The sequence below is a fragment of the Lagopus leucura genome, unplaced genomic scaffold, assembly GCF_019238085.1.
Source record: "Lagopus leucura isolate 7727_CA_CO unplaced genomic scaffold, USGS_WTPT01 Super-Scaffold_100019, whole genome shotgun sequence".
Taxonomy (NCBI): Eukaryota; Metazoa; Chordata; class Aves; order Galliformes; family Phasianidae; genus Lagopus; species Lagopus leucura.
In genome coordinates this window covers 2,690,564-2,705,914 of record NW_024962273.1, presented here as the reverse complement: position 1 = coordinate 2,705,914, position 15,351 = coordinate 2,690,564, and the positions used below count along the sequence as shown (strand labels likewise).

The 15,351-nt window shown below is 36.7% G+C and overlaps 1 long non-coding RNA gene across 1 annotated transcript in view; it reads right to left on the bottom strand.

Moving 5' to 3' along the window:
- LOC122183669 overlaps window positions 1-15,075 on the bottom strand; it is a 253,449-nt gene extending 238,374 nt beyond the window's left edge. Inside the window, exons 1-5 of the long non-coding RNA XR_006180324.1 lie at window positions 15,025-15,075; window positions 13,396-13,492; window positions 8,179-8,270; window positions 7,543-7,677; window positions 5,077-5,219 (exon numbers count right to left, since the gene is read on the bottom strand). This is a non-coding gene — a long non-coding RNA (uncharacterized LOC122183669). The remainder of the gene's footprint in view (window positions 1-5,076; window positions 5,220-7,542; window positions 7,678-8,178; window positions 8,271-13,395; window positions 13,493-15,024) is intronic.
- Window positions 15,076-15,351: the final 276 nt, after the last annotated feature.

The window sequence follows — 15,351 nt, the reverse complement described above, 5'->3', positions numbered from 1 at the left end:
TGGAGTTATGAGGTGCTTCCTTCTACCACATCTCAGCTTTTTCTCCATTAAAAGGAATGTGCATTTTGAGGCATTTTGAGAAGTAGAATATACAGTATCGTATCATATGAGTGTCTAATGCAAGTACTTTGTGAAAATTACTAATTTGATATCATAATTATGCTTGCAATATAAAATTATTAAGCACTGTCTTATTGCACAGTAAATGGAACTTATATTGATGTAATAAAAGGTATTTCAATTCTATTACAATATCTTTAACATATTCTTTAATGGTATCCACAGTTAACAAAAATACGCTAGAGCCAGGAAAAGCCCAGTTGATGAGTGCTGTAGACTACAATATTAGGTCATAATACATAAAATTTGTGAACTTTCTTATGCACTACTTTACATTTATGAACACCTGCAACTTTTTTTGTTGCTTTTGATAGAGAATGAGATGTTAAAAAGTAGAAGTAGGATTAGAGGCTAGCCAGTAAAGTCCCTGGAGAAAGTTCTCTTAATAAATATGGCATTATACATGCCTTTGACTTCTGCTTTATAAATGAGGCTGTAAATATTATTGATCCTAAATTCATATTTTTTTAAAGAAACTTACTAGCTCAGTCAGTCAAGACTGCACCAGGATGACAAGAAAATAGATCTCTTATTACAAAATCTGAAGCTTATTATCTTGATAAATGTACCTAGGTTTGAGAAATCAGGGTGGGGGTGGGAGGGATTTCAAGAGAAAGGAGGGATGTAGTGTTTTCATACAAATATGTTCAAGTGTTTTTCTTCCATGTAGAACTGTCACAGCCCAGTATGCATGAACTACTTATTTAACAGTGGGGAGGGAAAAAAAAATTGAGAAAGGACACCAAATTCTAAACATATTCATCTAGGTTTCTTTTGTCTGTCAGGGTAAATAAAATGAGGAAACTAAACACAACAGGGAGAAAAAGAAAGCAGTCAGCTAAAATGTCATGACTTGCTTCTCTGCAGGTGTCAACTTGACTTCACTGAAATGGCATACAACTTTGATTTTCTCATCAGGAAAAAATGTTTATTCCCTTTGCCAGACCTAGCAGATAAGAAACTACTGTGTGTAGCACTGCATATTTTGATACTGGGGATATCTGCACACAGCTATTCTTGAGACACATGCTAAAAATATTTGGTGTGCTTTGTGTCGAATTGTTGTCATGAATTATTAAAACGAGCTGTTATGTTTTCATTAAACTGGCGGTCTTAATAATTTAAACGCTGGTCTTTAAAACACTTACTGTATATTGATGATCTTCACAGGAAGAAAGAGAGCCTCCCAATTATTTTACATCTTGAATTTATTTATTTACCTGTCACGTGCCATTATGCATTACTATACGCCCATATTATTTTATCACGACACACACTGCACTGCTCTACATTTGATCTGTCATTGAGAATTCAGCAGGCTTTTAATCCTGCAGTCAGTATTTCCAGTTACAGGAAACTTTCAGAGGGTTCAAGAATAATTCATGGTTTAAGGTTCTATTTACTTTAAGATAGAAGGTAATATAACCTTCAGGCTGTTAGATAAGTGCATGGCAGTTTATAGTGAACCAGTGGTCCACTCTGATGGCAACCTTCTTGCAACTGAACAACACCTGATACTCAGTGAAAACCAAAGAAAGATGTGAAAGTGTTCACAAGTTGCAGCCTGACTTCAACACTACACTCAAATTTCTTCTCAACCATTTAGAACTAAAAATGTATTTGCTGTGGTGACCATGGCTGAAAATGAAATTTTGGAAGGCTTGTCAAATCACGGAGCTTTGGTAATCACCTAGACTTCAATTACACTATGTTAGGTCTTATACAGGACCATTTTACTGCCTTCAGGCACATGCCTCCACAACACGTGTTTGTGATGGTCAACAACACTGGAAGCAACTGTTCTACCATGGAACTGTGTTCAACATCTGTACCTCCCATGATCACCTGAAGACCTGAAAGTGGCTACAGAAACTTTTAAATACATACATGAATAAATGAACATTCAACTGAACTGCAATTTAAACTTTTTTTTTTTTTTTTTAAGAGGACAATCTCACTTGTCAAACTCTTGTCTTTTTCTTTATTCTCTGAAGAACTGAACAGCTCACACTCCTGTGCATGAACTTAGCAGGCCTTAATCTTTCAAAACAATTCTGCACAACTTTCTATGAGGAAATTATATGGATTTCATGAGTTAGGTCACAAGCCCTGTAAGTTTGTACCTATCTGCACAGATCCCACCATATTCCTACATGCATCCAACCCAGATTTTCGTGTTAACTTTTTGCATTACTTGTGGAAAGTCATTTAGACTCTTTGCATTTCTGCTTGACTGTGAAATGTGAATGAGAGACATTTAAAGAGTTTAAAAATTCAAGTTCTTGCAATAACAACAATAAAAAGAGCTTTAAATTTAGAAGTCAACACAAAGACTCCAGTAATTATTCAGCCAAGTTGAAAATCTTGCAAATAAAGTAAAATTAAAGCTATAAGGTAATATCTACCATCTCCTATCTTAACTACAATAATGACAATGGCCACCACAGGGCTTTAATGACCATTCTAAGTGTATTTCAATATGAGAAACAAATACTCACATAACATCATCCTCATTCAAAATAGTTCCAGCTGAACCTCAGATAGTATTGATTTAGACTTTCCCCTCTTTTGGTTTCACCTGTAGATGAAACCCAAACTTACTTGTGTGAGAACTAATCTTTTTCTAACCAATTAATCTTCAGTCTGTTAACCATTTCTGAAACAATGATCATCAGCAATTACCTTACAAGAAGCATAAGAAGATATTCAGCCAAATGTCGTTGAAAAAATACCATATTTTACTGTTAAAAGTTCAAAGAACAATTCAACTTCGTAAGTGTTTTTCTTTTGCTGAATTAAAACTTTCATAAAAAAATTTAGTAATACATTTTTTAAGAAATAAATATTCTGACAAGCAAGACAGCTTGTGAATTCCAGAATAAGAGAAATACCAAAAAGTCTAAATATAAAAGAATAATGTATGAGAAAACAATAAATAATCTCATTTGCATTTGTAGATTGGACAGTTCCCTTAATTTCTGTGGACCTCACTTGATTACACCACAAAGCAACAAAATAAGAACTACCTCTCCACAATGGCAAACAAACTCACAAGACTCACAGCTATATACTCAACTCCTATAGATGAGCTAGATACAACAAACTTCTCAAGTTTTAGGAATCTATGTTCATGAGACACGATGATGTGTTACCTAAGCAACAGCAACACTCATTTTACACAGCACAACCACAGCAAGATTTCAAAATATTAACTTCTAACATCACACAAAACATAAATAATCTTCATTCTTACAAAGTTTAAAGATGCATCATATTTCTTTCCCACATATGTGCTGGTAGCCTCATAAAACATACCGTGTTTCATTATAAGATTATGGGCTTGAGCATATATATCACAAAATGTTAACTACTGCAAAAAGTAAGAAAATAGATTTTGACATTGGAGAATTATTTTTCTACTCTCCTGTGCTTTTGGATCAAAAGGCAATGATACTTGGCTGGTTAATGTGGCCTGATTCCAGGACTGCATACCATAGTGAGAGATGCCAAGAACACTGATGCCACATGAAACAGAAGTTATCTTCTAAAAATTCATAATGATCACGGGGCAATTTGTATTTTAACTGATATATAGCACAATCTCATTTAGTCTCCTTGTCTGGTCAAGAGCAATTTTCATTTGGGCAACTGAATTCTGTTCTTGTTAATAAGATGTATGAGATGCTGTGATCACTTCACAGTGCAGCATTTGACATCTCTCCCATACCACATCCACTGAAACACATGGTTTTCAGCTCATACTGCCCTATGGGGGTCACTGGGTAGTGGTGAACAATCATGAAATGTGGTTTCTCTCCTGCAGACAAACTATTAAGTGCTGGAATACAAATGTATACGAAAAAGACCATCGTTTTTGTCCAGTTTGCTTATCACTAATTAAAACCACCTATGTAAGTAAATCCTGTAATCGTTCTGTCCTTCATTATGAAGTAGTTGTGCACTGCTTCCCTTTTAGTTAATTCACAATACAGACTGCTATTGTTTGGTTTATTATCTTCCTAAAAGGACAGATGATTTCAGATGCACTAGATATATAAAACAGTGGAAAAATAGTAACGAAAGCAAACTTGTACAGAATATCATTACATTTAATGTTTGTGAGTCTATTTCTATTTATGAGACAGAGAAAACTCAATTTATCATTCTTGTTCTAAGATAAAATTCCTCCCTACTTCTGTGAATACCCAGAGTCACAGCTTCTGTTGGTAGTTGAGGATCCCTACTGATGAGTTGCCAAAATTTCTAATTTAAGTATCAGTAACTGTTTTGTAAATATAATTAAAATTTCTTTTTATGTTTTCATTTGAAAGGTTTTGTTCTTATTTATTCAAATAACAATATAAATCTAAAGTCCATACACACATTTCTTGGTAATTATTAAAAGTCAGATAATTACACTCTACAATGAATTTCCAATACTTTATGAGTTCTGCAGTCTTATTTTACATCAGAAATGTTCTTTCAAAACAAGGAGGATGCTGAAATTGCTATCAGTTATCATATGGGCTTAGATTCCACTCTCTGAAGTTGTTACTGGCTTATTTTTAAGTTCAACAGTTGGTGCACTTCTAAGGAAAGTGGCAGAGGAATCAGTGATGTGAAAAGTAATGTTTCACCAAATTAATAGTTCATGTTATTGAAACAAAATTTTATGCTAATTCCCCGTGAGTACAAAGTCTGGCAAAATAAATATTTTTTTTAAATTACAGAAGTGAAAACATTCAAAATCCAACCAAAACTCTTTTAAAAATAATATAAATAAGCTGTACCTCACCTGTAGTATCCGTGCAAATGCCCACATGCCTGCTAATCAAAGTGTTGGTAAACTAAAACCTTCACAATCTTCTCATAACATGGAAACATTTAAATAATTCCTGACACATAAAGAGTATCTTACAAGAGAAAAATTTGAATTCTATATATAATACAGCATACCTTGATGATAATGTGTTTAATAAGCCCAGATCCAGGCCTGGCCACTGGTGGGTTTCAACTGATGACTGGATAGGATACAGCTATCACATCAGATGGAGCTAAGCTACTTGGAGCCTGTCTCCTTGCTGAACAGCATGTGATTCCTGCATGATAGAACAGAGTGAGTTTAAACAAAATTAAATCATAAAGAACTTGTTTTGCAAGTGGTACATGTGTAGATAGCACCTGTGAAACTGGTTTTTATGACAAACTCTACATATGAAATAAGTGGGCACTTTCAATTACACTGCAGGTGCTACAGGTTCTGATTTTCATGGCATGACAATGGGTCAGAACTTCCAGCTCTTACATCCAGTGCAGCATTTTCATCTGTGCAAACTACTTCTGCACTTCTGCACTAGCAGAAATATCCTGGCATGGTATCACTCTGTAATGCATTGGGTTGGTGTAAACTATAGAAAAGATGCAAGGCTGCAGAAGAGTGGACTTGTTAGGAAAATGCATACAGCAACATACAGGAAGTGTCTGCATCTATTACCATAAAAATACTTGAACTAAGAAAAAAAAAGAACAAAACTCAGAGGAAAATTAAAGAGTATTATCATTTAATGGATAGTTGTATACAACTTCCTTCAGACTATAAAATAAAAGAAAGCAGCTAAAATGGAAGGGAATTACTGGTTGCTTTAATCTATGTTGAAGTTATTACAGCACTGTTTTTCCTAAGGAAACTGCGGAAACCTTGACATTTGGAGGGGTGGTAAAATGAGGTTCAAGAAGGTACTGGAAATATAAAATATGAATCAGGAGATGCCAGAACAGATAACATCCCAGCCTGCATCACCATGTTTTACAGTCATACGTTCCAGTGACACATTCCATATGATACCTCTACTCATGGCTGTGGCTTTGGGCATCAGGGTCCCTCTTCCTCCCAGCTAGGAGATAGGAACTGCTCAGCTGAGGGCAGTAAAGCTAATGCTGCCACCTCTTGATGATGCTCATAGGCATTTAAGACAGGAGCAAACTCCAGCTTTTCCAGATCTGAGGCCTCCAGAAAGACACTCTGGAAGGCTGCACAGCACTACAGAGGTGGAAAGGGAACTTTGTCAGGATTTTAAAATATTTCTCAGCCTTAGGGCTGCAAACTACCCATGGGTTTTCCTTCCTAGCACGTTACTCCTTTTCCCTCATAAAGCACTGCCTTGCAGGTTCGTCTATTCTGTCTTCAAGTTTCAAGGCAAATGCACGAGACACTCCTTGGTTAAAAAAAAATCTGAAGTGGGCCATAAATAATGACAAATGTTGGTGATGGGGAAAGAAAAAAGTGAAGTTTGACCACCACTAGTGAAACAGAGGACTGTAGCATACAGGTTTAAATACAAGACAATTCTGTCTCCATAAGATTACAAGAAGAGGTAAATTTCACATCTCCTGACTGGAAAAAGGGTGTTACAGGAGTGTATTCTGAACTTTTCTCAGTTAAATTTTGTCACAAATTAAATATAAGATTTATTGAGAAGCTTCATGTTTAATAAAATACTCATAACAGCTTGTGATATTTCACAGGATAAACACACAGTTAGCAGTCCTCATGGCCTTATTTGTATAGCAGATCTAAGAATAACAAATCGTTCGTTTGATAGCAGAATGACAACAAGTTGTTTCAAGTCATAAAGAAGTACAAGATAAGAGTCAAAATGACAAAATCAGGATTTGAGGTAATAGTGCAGACAACATTAAACTCTAAAATGACGTTACACCAATCCAAGCACCATTTAAACTCCAAAATCACCTGAAATGAGGAGATAGGAATTTCTACATTTTCCAGCCATATCCACAACTGTTCTTTTATTTCCTGCACAGCCCACAACATCTCAATCCTCTCACGTAATTCAAATCTAATAAAAGATTAATATCAGCTTTGAATACAGTAACATATAAGCATCTGAAGGCAAAACACATGCGATTCTTTATCATGGCTATCTCTCTCTCTCTCTCTCTCAAAAAAGAAAAAAAAAAAAGGAACAGAAAGTTCAGTATTCCTCAGAAAGTACTTTCTTTCAAAACTTAAGGCTCTCTGAGTATATTTGACTACAAAAAAATTGCTTTCATTTTTGGAAATGCTGAGAAGGCAGACACTCTTAGTGAGGTCAATGAGACTTACTGATTACACAGTGTTACGGAAAATTAGGCTACTTATTTGGGAACTAAATATGGATTTTAAGAGCATTCAGTGAAGTCATACTTCTGAGTATTTTGGAACTGGCCTCAATTTTATAAAGAAAAGTTTGAGGCATCGAACAACAACTTTTCAGAAGAACAAAATATTTATTATGTTCTTCATAAGCAATTAAAGGCAATTCACATGATCGGAAAAAAGGATGACTTTGAAGAGGGATGGTTACTGGCTACACTTCCATTTTTCCTTTAACAAAACATCGTTTTTCAGTCTGCTCAACATACTTAGGATGGCTCCAGCTCCTGTCAGCTTTGAATCCATGGTACCTGGAGAACAAGCAGTATGACCCGAGGGCAGAATTTACACCACCAGTGCTGGCCTCTCACGTGTAGGACAGAAGAGCAATGGGGATGAAGCAGCTTAAAGAGAAGGGACAAAAGAAAGGGGTGCAAATAAACACTTATGTTTTAAGGTCATAGTAAAAATTCAAAGAACACCCTCTACAAATGTCATTCTCATGTGCTTTATCAGGGAAAGTTTATTTCTGATGGTTGCCTAGCAGGAAACGGAGTTGTCGATATTGTTTAGATGCTTGATGTTCACAAAATTAATAAGAAAAACTGACTAAACAATTAAGAAAAAAAAGAAAGAAAAAGAAAGAAAACCTCCCAAAAACACAGCAAGACATTTTAAGCTAAAACAACTGCTATTGCTATCAGTTTAAGTAATCACTTTCCCAGCTGACAGATGCAAAGCTCTCCATACAGATAATGACTTTTCCAGCTGACAAGAGTCAGAGAACAGGAAGTGTATGTGGGGATAAGTGTTTGGGAATTACAGAACAGCCAAAGTTTGCTGCTACCTGTATTATCTGAAGAAGGTTAGTTTATTTTTACCTGAAAAAGAAGACATATTTTTACCTGAAAAGCAACATTGGTAAACGTCCAAAATTCCTCTAGTGCAGCCATATACTTTCTTCTGGTGCTGACTAGTTTTGTAACTTTTTTATTTTCTGTTTGAAAGCAAAAAAAATGACATCAGCCAGTAGTTGCAGATTTCAACAGTGCTTTTGCAGGGCAGGGAGAAATGGTACATGCTGTATTGTTGCTGTCTGCACTTCAGCCAAACCTGTTCCATGACATTCAGCAGTGTTGGAAGTGCAGTGCCTCGTAGCTATGAAAAAAGAGATCCAACGTCTTATAAAATTATAGCCAAAACACAGAAGTGGCAAAATATACATTACATTATAATTCACCATTCAATTAAAAGGCTACTAGGTTCTGTTGCCCTATTCAATACAAAATTTCCAGTTATTGAACACTGGGAAGCTTTTTGGGGGGTGTTGGTGGTGTCTGTTGAAAATGCTCCAATACTTTGCAGATAGAGCTGATTTAAGAGCCATGCAAACAGCAACACTTCCCAGGCAGTAAAGGAGACCTCTCTTGCCCATAGTGGACAGCAGTCTGCTTAATATTGTGTAGAGTGGGGAGAAGAGGCCACATGCTAGCTCTTCCTAGAGCTGTCAGGAGCAACAAGCTGAAAATCTGATGGCAGTTTCATGACTCAGTCTTTTCCTGCAGACCAACATTTCACACACCAACTTCTAAGTTACCCTAAAATAACAGAATCTCCATGATGTATTAAAGTAACTCAACCTGTTGGGCTGATCATCATAGACGGTTATAAACCAACATCATAATTTAGCGTTTACCAGAAAAGCAAAGTCTGAGGAACTTCAGCTTTAAGTCTTTAAAAGTATCAATGTAAGCTGGCACGGATGACTGTCAAGCTGATATAAAATGAACTATTTCTCTTTGAAATGACAAACTGAAATTTTTATTAGGTTTGACCAAACCGGAAGCAAAATATTGTTTTGGTTCTTTTATCTTATGCTCCTTATCATGCAATAATGATGCATAATGAAAAAAAATCAATTTTATAGGAACCAAAGAAATAAAAATGTAAAATGCTGTATCAGTAGTCTTCATATCAATGATACCCCCACATTACAAGAAAAACTGTCCATTTTTCAGTTTAACTCTTGTTGCAGCCTTAATGTGTCTACTTCTATTTCTTTTCCAACTACATTTTTTCTTAAGTCAAACTTCCCACTGTCATAATAATAGACCAAATGTGAGGCTTGAACTCCTCTGTTTTTTCTCTTCTGCTTGGAAAACACTGGAGGTACAAAACAGCATACACGAGAATAGTAACACAGTATGAAATATGGAAGGAAGATGAGCTAAGTAAAATCACAAGAACTAAAGGCTGTGAAATCTGATCTTTTAGAAAAAGAGTATATATGATGAAGAGAAATAGCACACAGAATAAAAGCGTGCACGAGTTCATATTCAGCACTCCCTTTTTGGTGCAGCTCACACATCTGCACACACAAAACTTTTTATTTTCTTCTGCCTCTGTAGCTTTAGCATACATTCATTATAACAATACATCTTTTTTATTAATCCTACTGCTAGGAGAAAGGAGAGGTGATTGTGGCAAGGTATGGAAGCTCACAGATAAGCTAAGGGAATGTTAAAGAGCAATATCAGACTTTCACAGATACAGACATGGAAAGTACATTCTCTCACCAAGCAGCATTTCTGACTGAAGCGTGAGGTAGGTCTCACAGCACACACTAACGAGAGGAAATGCAGTCCAAAGGTCCACATATTGTTTTATTTACTCTCTGAAAATTAAGCTTCATTGAAAACCTGCTTTGGCCTCACACCCGTAGCATCACCCACCAGAAACTATTACTTTCCTTTGAAACGTGCCTAGTAAACTTTAAAAGGCTATCCCTCCAAAATCAGAGCATATACAAATACTTAAGGGGTTAATAAACTCTTACAGTATACCAAAATCACAAGTTTTATACCTCAGCTCTGTACAGTTGGGGCTCCTAAGAGAGGTGTAATTGCATTGTAGTAAAGTTAAGGTTTGATTTAGGTTTCTCCATCGGCAGAATGAAGTGTGCCTTACTTCTCAGGTGTGAGACTTGGCTGTGCTGCCTTTTGCAATATATTATCCCAGCACTGTCAGAAAATGCTCAGCAGCGCCAGTTCTTACTAAACTGGGTGTGTTATAAATCCAGCATAAGCAGGGGATTTCTTATGCCAACAATGCTTCTCAACCTTTACCTTATTACCACACTTCTTGGCTGCTACGAGATAAAAATCTTTTAAGCTTTTTACTGCTTGTGTGTGAAATCTCAGATAACGCAGCCAAATGCAAGAAAAGTTCAGGGCTGTTTTATGACTCCGTTTTATCAAAAAATTTGATCTACAGAGGCTTGAACGCACAAATTCATTGCTGTTGGATGAGGTCAGAGAAACCACACCCATTCCCTCAACAGACCTTCCTTTTCCTTCAGTAGACAACTTTACGCGGGCTACAGAAATATGCCCTGTCAGACGAGAAACACGTGCCCTTGAATTGAAGGCAGTGCCAAGGAAACAGGGAGGTTTTACTCAGCAGACCTGTGTGCCTAAGACACATTATCTGCTAGTTTGGGAGGTGAAGCCCCTCCGTAATGAAATTCAGCTGAGCAGGAACTAACCTAGAAACACCAGCCGGAATGCTGAGGGCTAATGACAAGACAGGTTTGGCATGGAGGGATACAGGAAACAAAACTGCTACAGCGAAGATTTCCACAGAAAAATGTTAATTGTTTTCTAAGAGGGAAAGTGTGGGACATGAGGAGCGGGAAAGAATGGCAAACATATGTCAAGCAGCACACTGTATTTACCTTTCATTAGCATGTCTTCCTAGGAGCAGGCTAAATATTCTAGGAGAGGGATGGGATTTTTCTTATGTTAACTAATCCAGACAAAAGTGAATGGAGATTTGCTTTCTTCAGCATTCATTGATATTAATTGCTTTATTGAACTAGCTGTGGGAACACGGATTTCCCAATGCCAGCATAAAGGATCATTATTTATAAGCCAACTGATCCCACAAATTCTACACTTAGCTCAACATTTCCGCTGGAAACACTGAAAGAATCTTTTTAAAAAATCATTATATTTCATACTTTACACTAAAGTGCACCAGCAAAATGATACAGGTTTTCCAGGAAGAAGAACAACTAATTTTTAAGTCTCACATAACAGATTCCGAATCAGCTCCAAAATGCCGCATATTATTACATTTTTCTTCCATTCATATTTCATTCTTTCCCTTTTCCCCTGACTTACAGGTGTCCTTAGTTACAACCATCAGTGAAAACAAAACACATATGCAGACTATAAATCTGTATTTGTGTACTGATTCATAAGAGTAAAATATCTTTAGTTCCTCCTTCCAATTTCCTTTCTCTATTCGATTCATAATTGTACTTGGGTTTAGACTTTTCTGTCCCAGAAGGTTGGTTAACAACAGAGTCCAGCACAGGTTCTGGCTTCAAAATATGTATTAACCAGAAGAGACTTCCAAGTAGAACAAAAGTGACTAAATAAAGAGCGCAACCTTTAATGAAAGTGCTAAGTTGTAACTGTGACCCGCTGGAGATGGATATGGGCGACTCAGTCCATCAGAGCTTGTGCAAAAACACACTGCAACAGTTGGTGACATCAAATTATATTTCTTAGCACCAAGGAGTTAATAAGCTTCAAGGAGATATCAGCAATGAATGTTGTTATTTTATTCTACTATTTCCTAACAATGCTTATGACATTTCTGCCGTTAAGCTCAACTTTGCTGTTCAAAGATCAATTTAAAAGCTCTATGTGCTGTTTTAAATCATAGCTGGGCTAAACTTGGTATGTAAATTGCAAAGTGATAAATGCTTGTTTTTCTCATATTTCTTTCTCTTTATATCACAGTTGGATTCCTTCACTGGACCCCCAAAAGTAATCACTTTTTGGCATATTTTAGATGCCAAATATTTAAGCTACAAAGGAAGGACTAGGTTTTAATTTACAGTTGCAATCATTCAATCCACACAGAGAAAAAGCACTTTTAGCTGCCTGATTAGAAAAGATGACATTATTGCACAGACTCAGGTTAAAGAAAATCCACAGGGGGAAGAATGGTTTGGCTGGGGCTAGAAAACAGCAGGGTACAGAGTCTGCATTGAAATAACCTTGGCCAGGTAATACACAGGTAAGTGTGCCTTATTAATGCAAAAAGCATAATTCAAAAAAAGAATTTAAGATATTTGGCATAGATATACTCTAAGATTTGTAGAGTAAAAGTGCTATGTGGCTATATTAACAATCAGTGCCTGATCATGATAAATGTGGTGTTAAACAGATGCCACCAACTGCTCTGAAGCACTCTGGCAGAAGGAAGCAAACTGCACATGAAAGAGAAATGTGGCCATTCTTAAATAAAATATCTGTTGAATTCATAGTAAAGTAACCAGATGGAATTTCAAATTTTCAGGATGGGGGAGACCAAACAAGCTTGTTCAGAGGACGGAGTTGACCTACAAATGGCAGTCAGGACATTATATGTTGTGACATATGGTGACCAGGACTTGAGGGTCACAACTTTCTCTCTTTGTGACACAGCAAAGGATAAAGAGATTGGAGAGCTTTAACAGAGAGCAGAATCCTGTAACTATCGAGAGAAACATACAGAAACTATCAGCAAGCATAAAACAGATGGTAGTTATATTGCCAATAAGCCTGAGTTTAGAAAGTGTACCAATCATCCCTAATGATTGCTGGGGAGAGGAGCTATGAAAGAAATGCAACTGTTATGTTGAAAGGGGGTAAGTGCTACAGAAGCTTCTCAAAATTGTAGTATAAAGGGCAACAGTTTGCTTACCCAAAATGGTAAGAAAGGAACATAAAGTATACTTCTAAAATTTCGCAGTCTCTCCCTCAACTCTCTCCTATACTGATACAACATGATGGTAATAATTCCTGGAAATCCAAATATATGAAGCAAAATTTTAAGTTTAGGACGTTAAATGGGAGGTGGCTATCAGAAAGGAAGGGAAGCATTTAGGAGCCTCCTCCCTGTCATTTCTTTTAAAGAAAAGAAAGAACTTTTTAGTTCTTTCCTTTGTTTCCATAGCTCTTCCTTTCTACAGAGTATTTCAAGGTTTCTGAATCTGTTATACTGAAGATTTAATGAGTGTATGTTGCCAATACATGGCTGAGCTTAGCATTAGTTTTGTGTCTACTTACAAATATATGTGTGCACATCTAACGTGGAGGATGACCCAGGTATTACTCAGGTGGAACTGGTCACACTTTCTGTTCAGTAGAATTGTTCTAAGGAATCCTGAAAAAAATAAAATAAAACAAAATCTTTACATCACTTATTTGAATTGGGCTGGCGTGGAAAATCATGTTCATATTGTACTCATTTGTGGTATGCTTCTCAGGAATTTTAACAGATGACAATTCAAAGATAAATTTGCTTTAAAAATAAATGATGAAAAATAACTGGCTTCTCAGCTCTTATTTCATAATCTCGAAAGTATGTTCAGATTTATATAATTAAAGTAGAAAATAGAAGTCTAAAAATGAAATCTGGTTTTGCATTAGAGCAGCCAGCATTAATAGGATTCTTCCTTCGCTCCCTATGTTTTCTGCTGCAGAAGCATACCCCTTCCCCCAGTTTGGACAAGTCACCACGAGGGGAAAAGCACAACACTCTTGACTGGTTTGAGCTGCATGTCTCCCCAGCCTGATTCAAGGTGGCCTTCCCCTTTACATATGTACCTTAATCAAAAGATACGTATTGGGAAGTCCATGGAATATATACGTGCTCACAACTCAGCAGGTACTGCTGAGCCACAGCCTACAGGTGGGAGAGCGTGTACAATTTCTTCCATTATAAATGACCTCTAGCTGTGGCTCTCAGTGCCTGTTCCCTTCTTTAATTCAGATTTTAAAAATAAGCATTATTTTCTTTCTTTCAGACAGCAATCCTTAGCAAGTTGGGGGTGTGATACTATAACAGAAAAGCTGTACAAACTGCTCAAATTTGATCCTGCTGAGTGAGGTGAGATGTAGGGCCTAAAGTCTGACTGCAAATCTGAAAGTCAGCTGTACCTGTGAAGTCAGCAAATTGCCTTGCTTGGCAAGTTCCAGAACAGCAACTCACATAAACTTATGAAGGCTCATTTTCTCTAAGCTAAGGGTATCCACGTCAACTTAAATAGCCCCTTCCTAGCTCAAATTCAAACTTTTTTATAATAATCTGCTTCATGCAGATCATGCTTCAAATTCAAATACGCCTCGTGTTTCTTCTGAAGACCTTCAACAAAAGCCTACAATTCTGTAGGTAAGCTCCCTCTACTTTTTCTATCCTACACCGCTAGGCTTCAGGTATCTCCCAACACAAATAAATCAGGCAGCGGAGCATCAGAAACAGCAAGAGAAAGGAACAAACCAGTCCTGGTTTTAGTTGCAGAAGCAAAAAATCTGCAACTGCATGACACTGCAGTTTGTTGCTCACCTGAGTAGTTTTAGTACAAAGAAGCACACCCCTGAAAGAGAAACCTTAGCTGGCAATATAAAAACAGTTCAAAAGGACTTGAATTGAAAGAAGCAATTCAAAAACACAGAATCAATTCTTGCTTCTTTATCTCTCATAGGCGCCAGCTCAAATCCGAAATTATTCATTTGGCTTCCATTCTTTCACCAGCTCAGAGGGGTTTAAAACACCAATTTGGAAAATCAAAAGACTGGGTTAATACAGACATGCAAAGTAGAACAATTATATTTAAACTAACATCCACATTAAAAAAAAAAAAAAAAAAAAAAAAAAAAAACCCAAACCAAAAAAAAGAACTTATGTTTTCCTACCTTTGGTAAATTGACTTCCAAGTCAATTCAGTGAAAAGGGAAATAATCAACAGTGGGACTGCTACTTTCTCCTTTTCAGTAGGACCAGCACAAATCCTATGAGTCCTGGAGGAAAAGGAATTCCTGCTTTTAAACAAGCCCTTCCATAAAACAATCCTATCCTATATAGGATCCTATATGATCGTATATCCACCTATCCTAGGCTCATTTCTGCCTATCCTTATACCTTTTTCAGCTCTATCTTTACAGCACTATACCTCTCCTTCTGTATTATTCACTGCCTCTTTATCTGTCACAGTCCTGTGACACAATTCTGTGTCACACCTA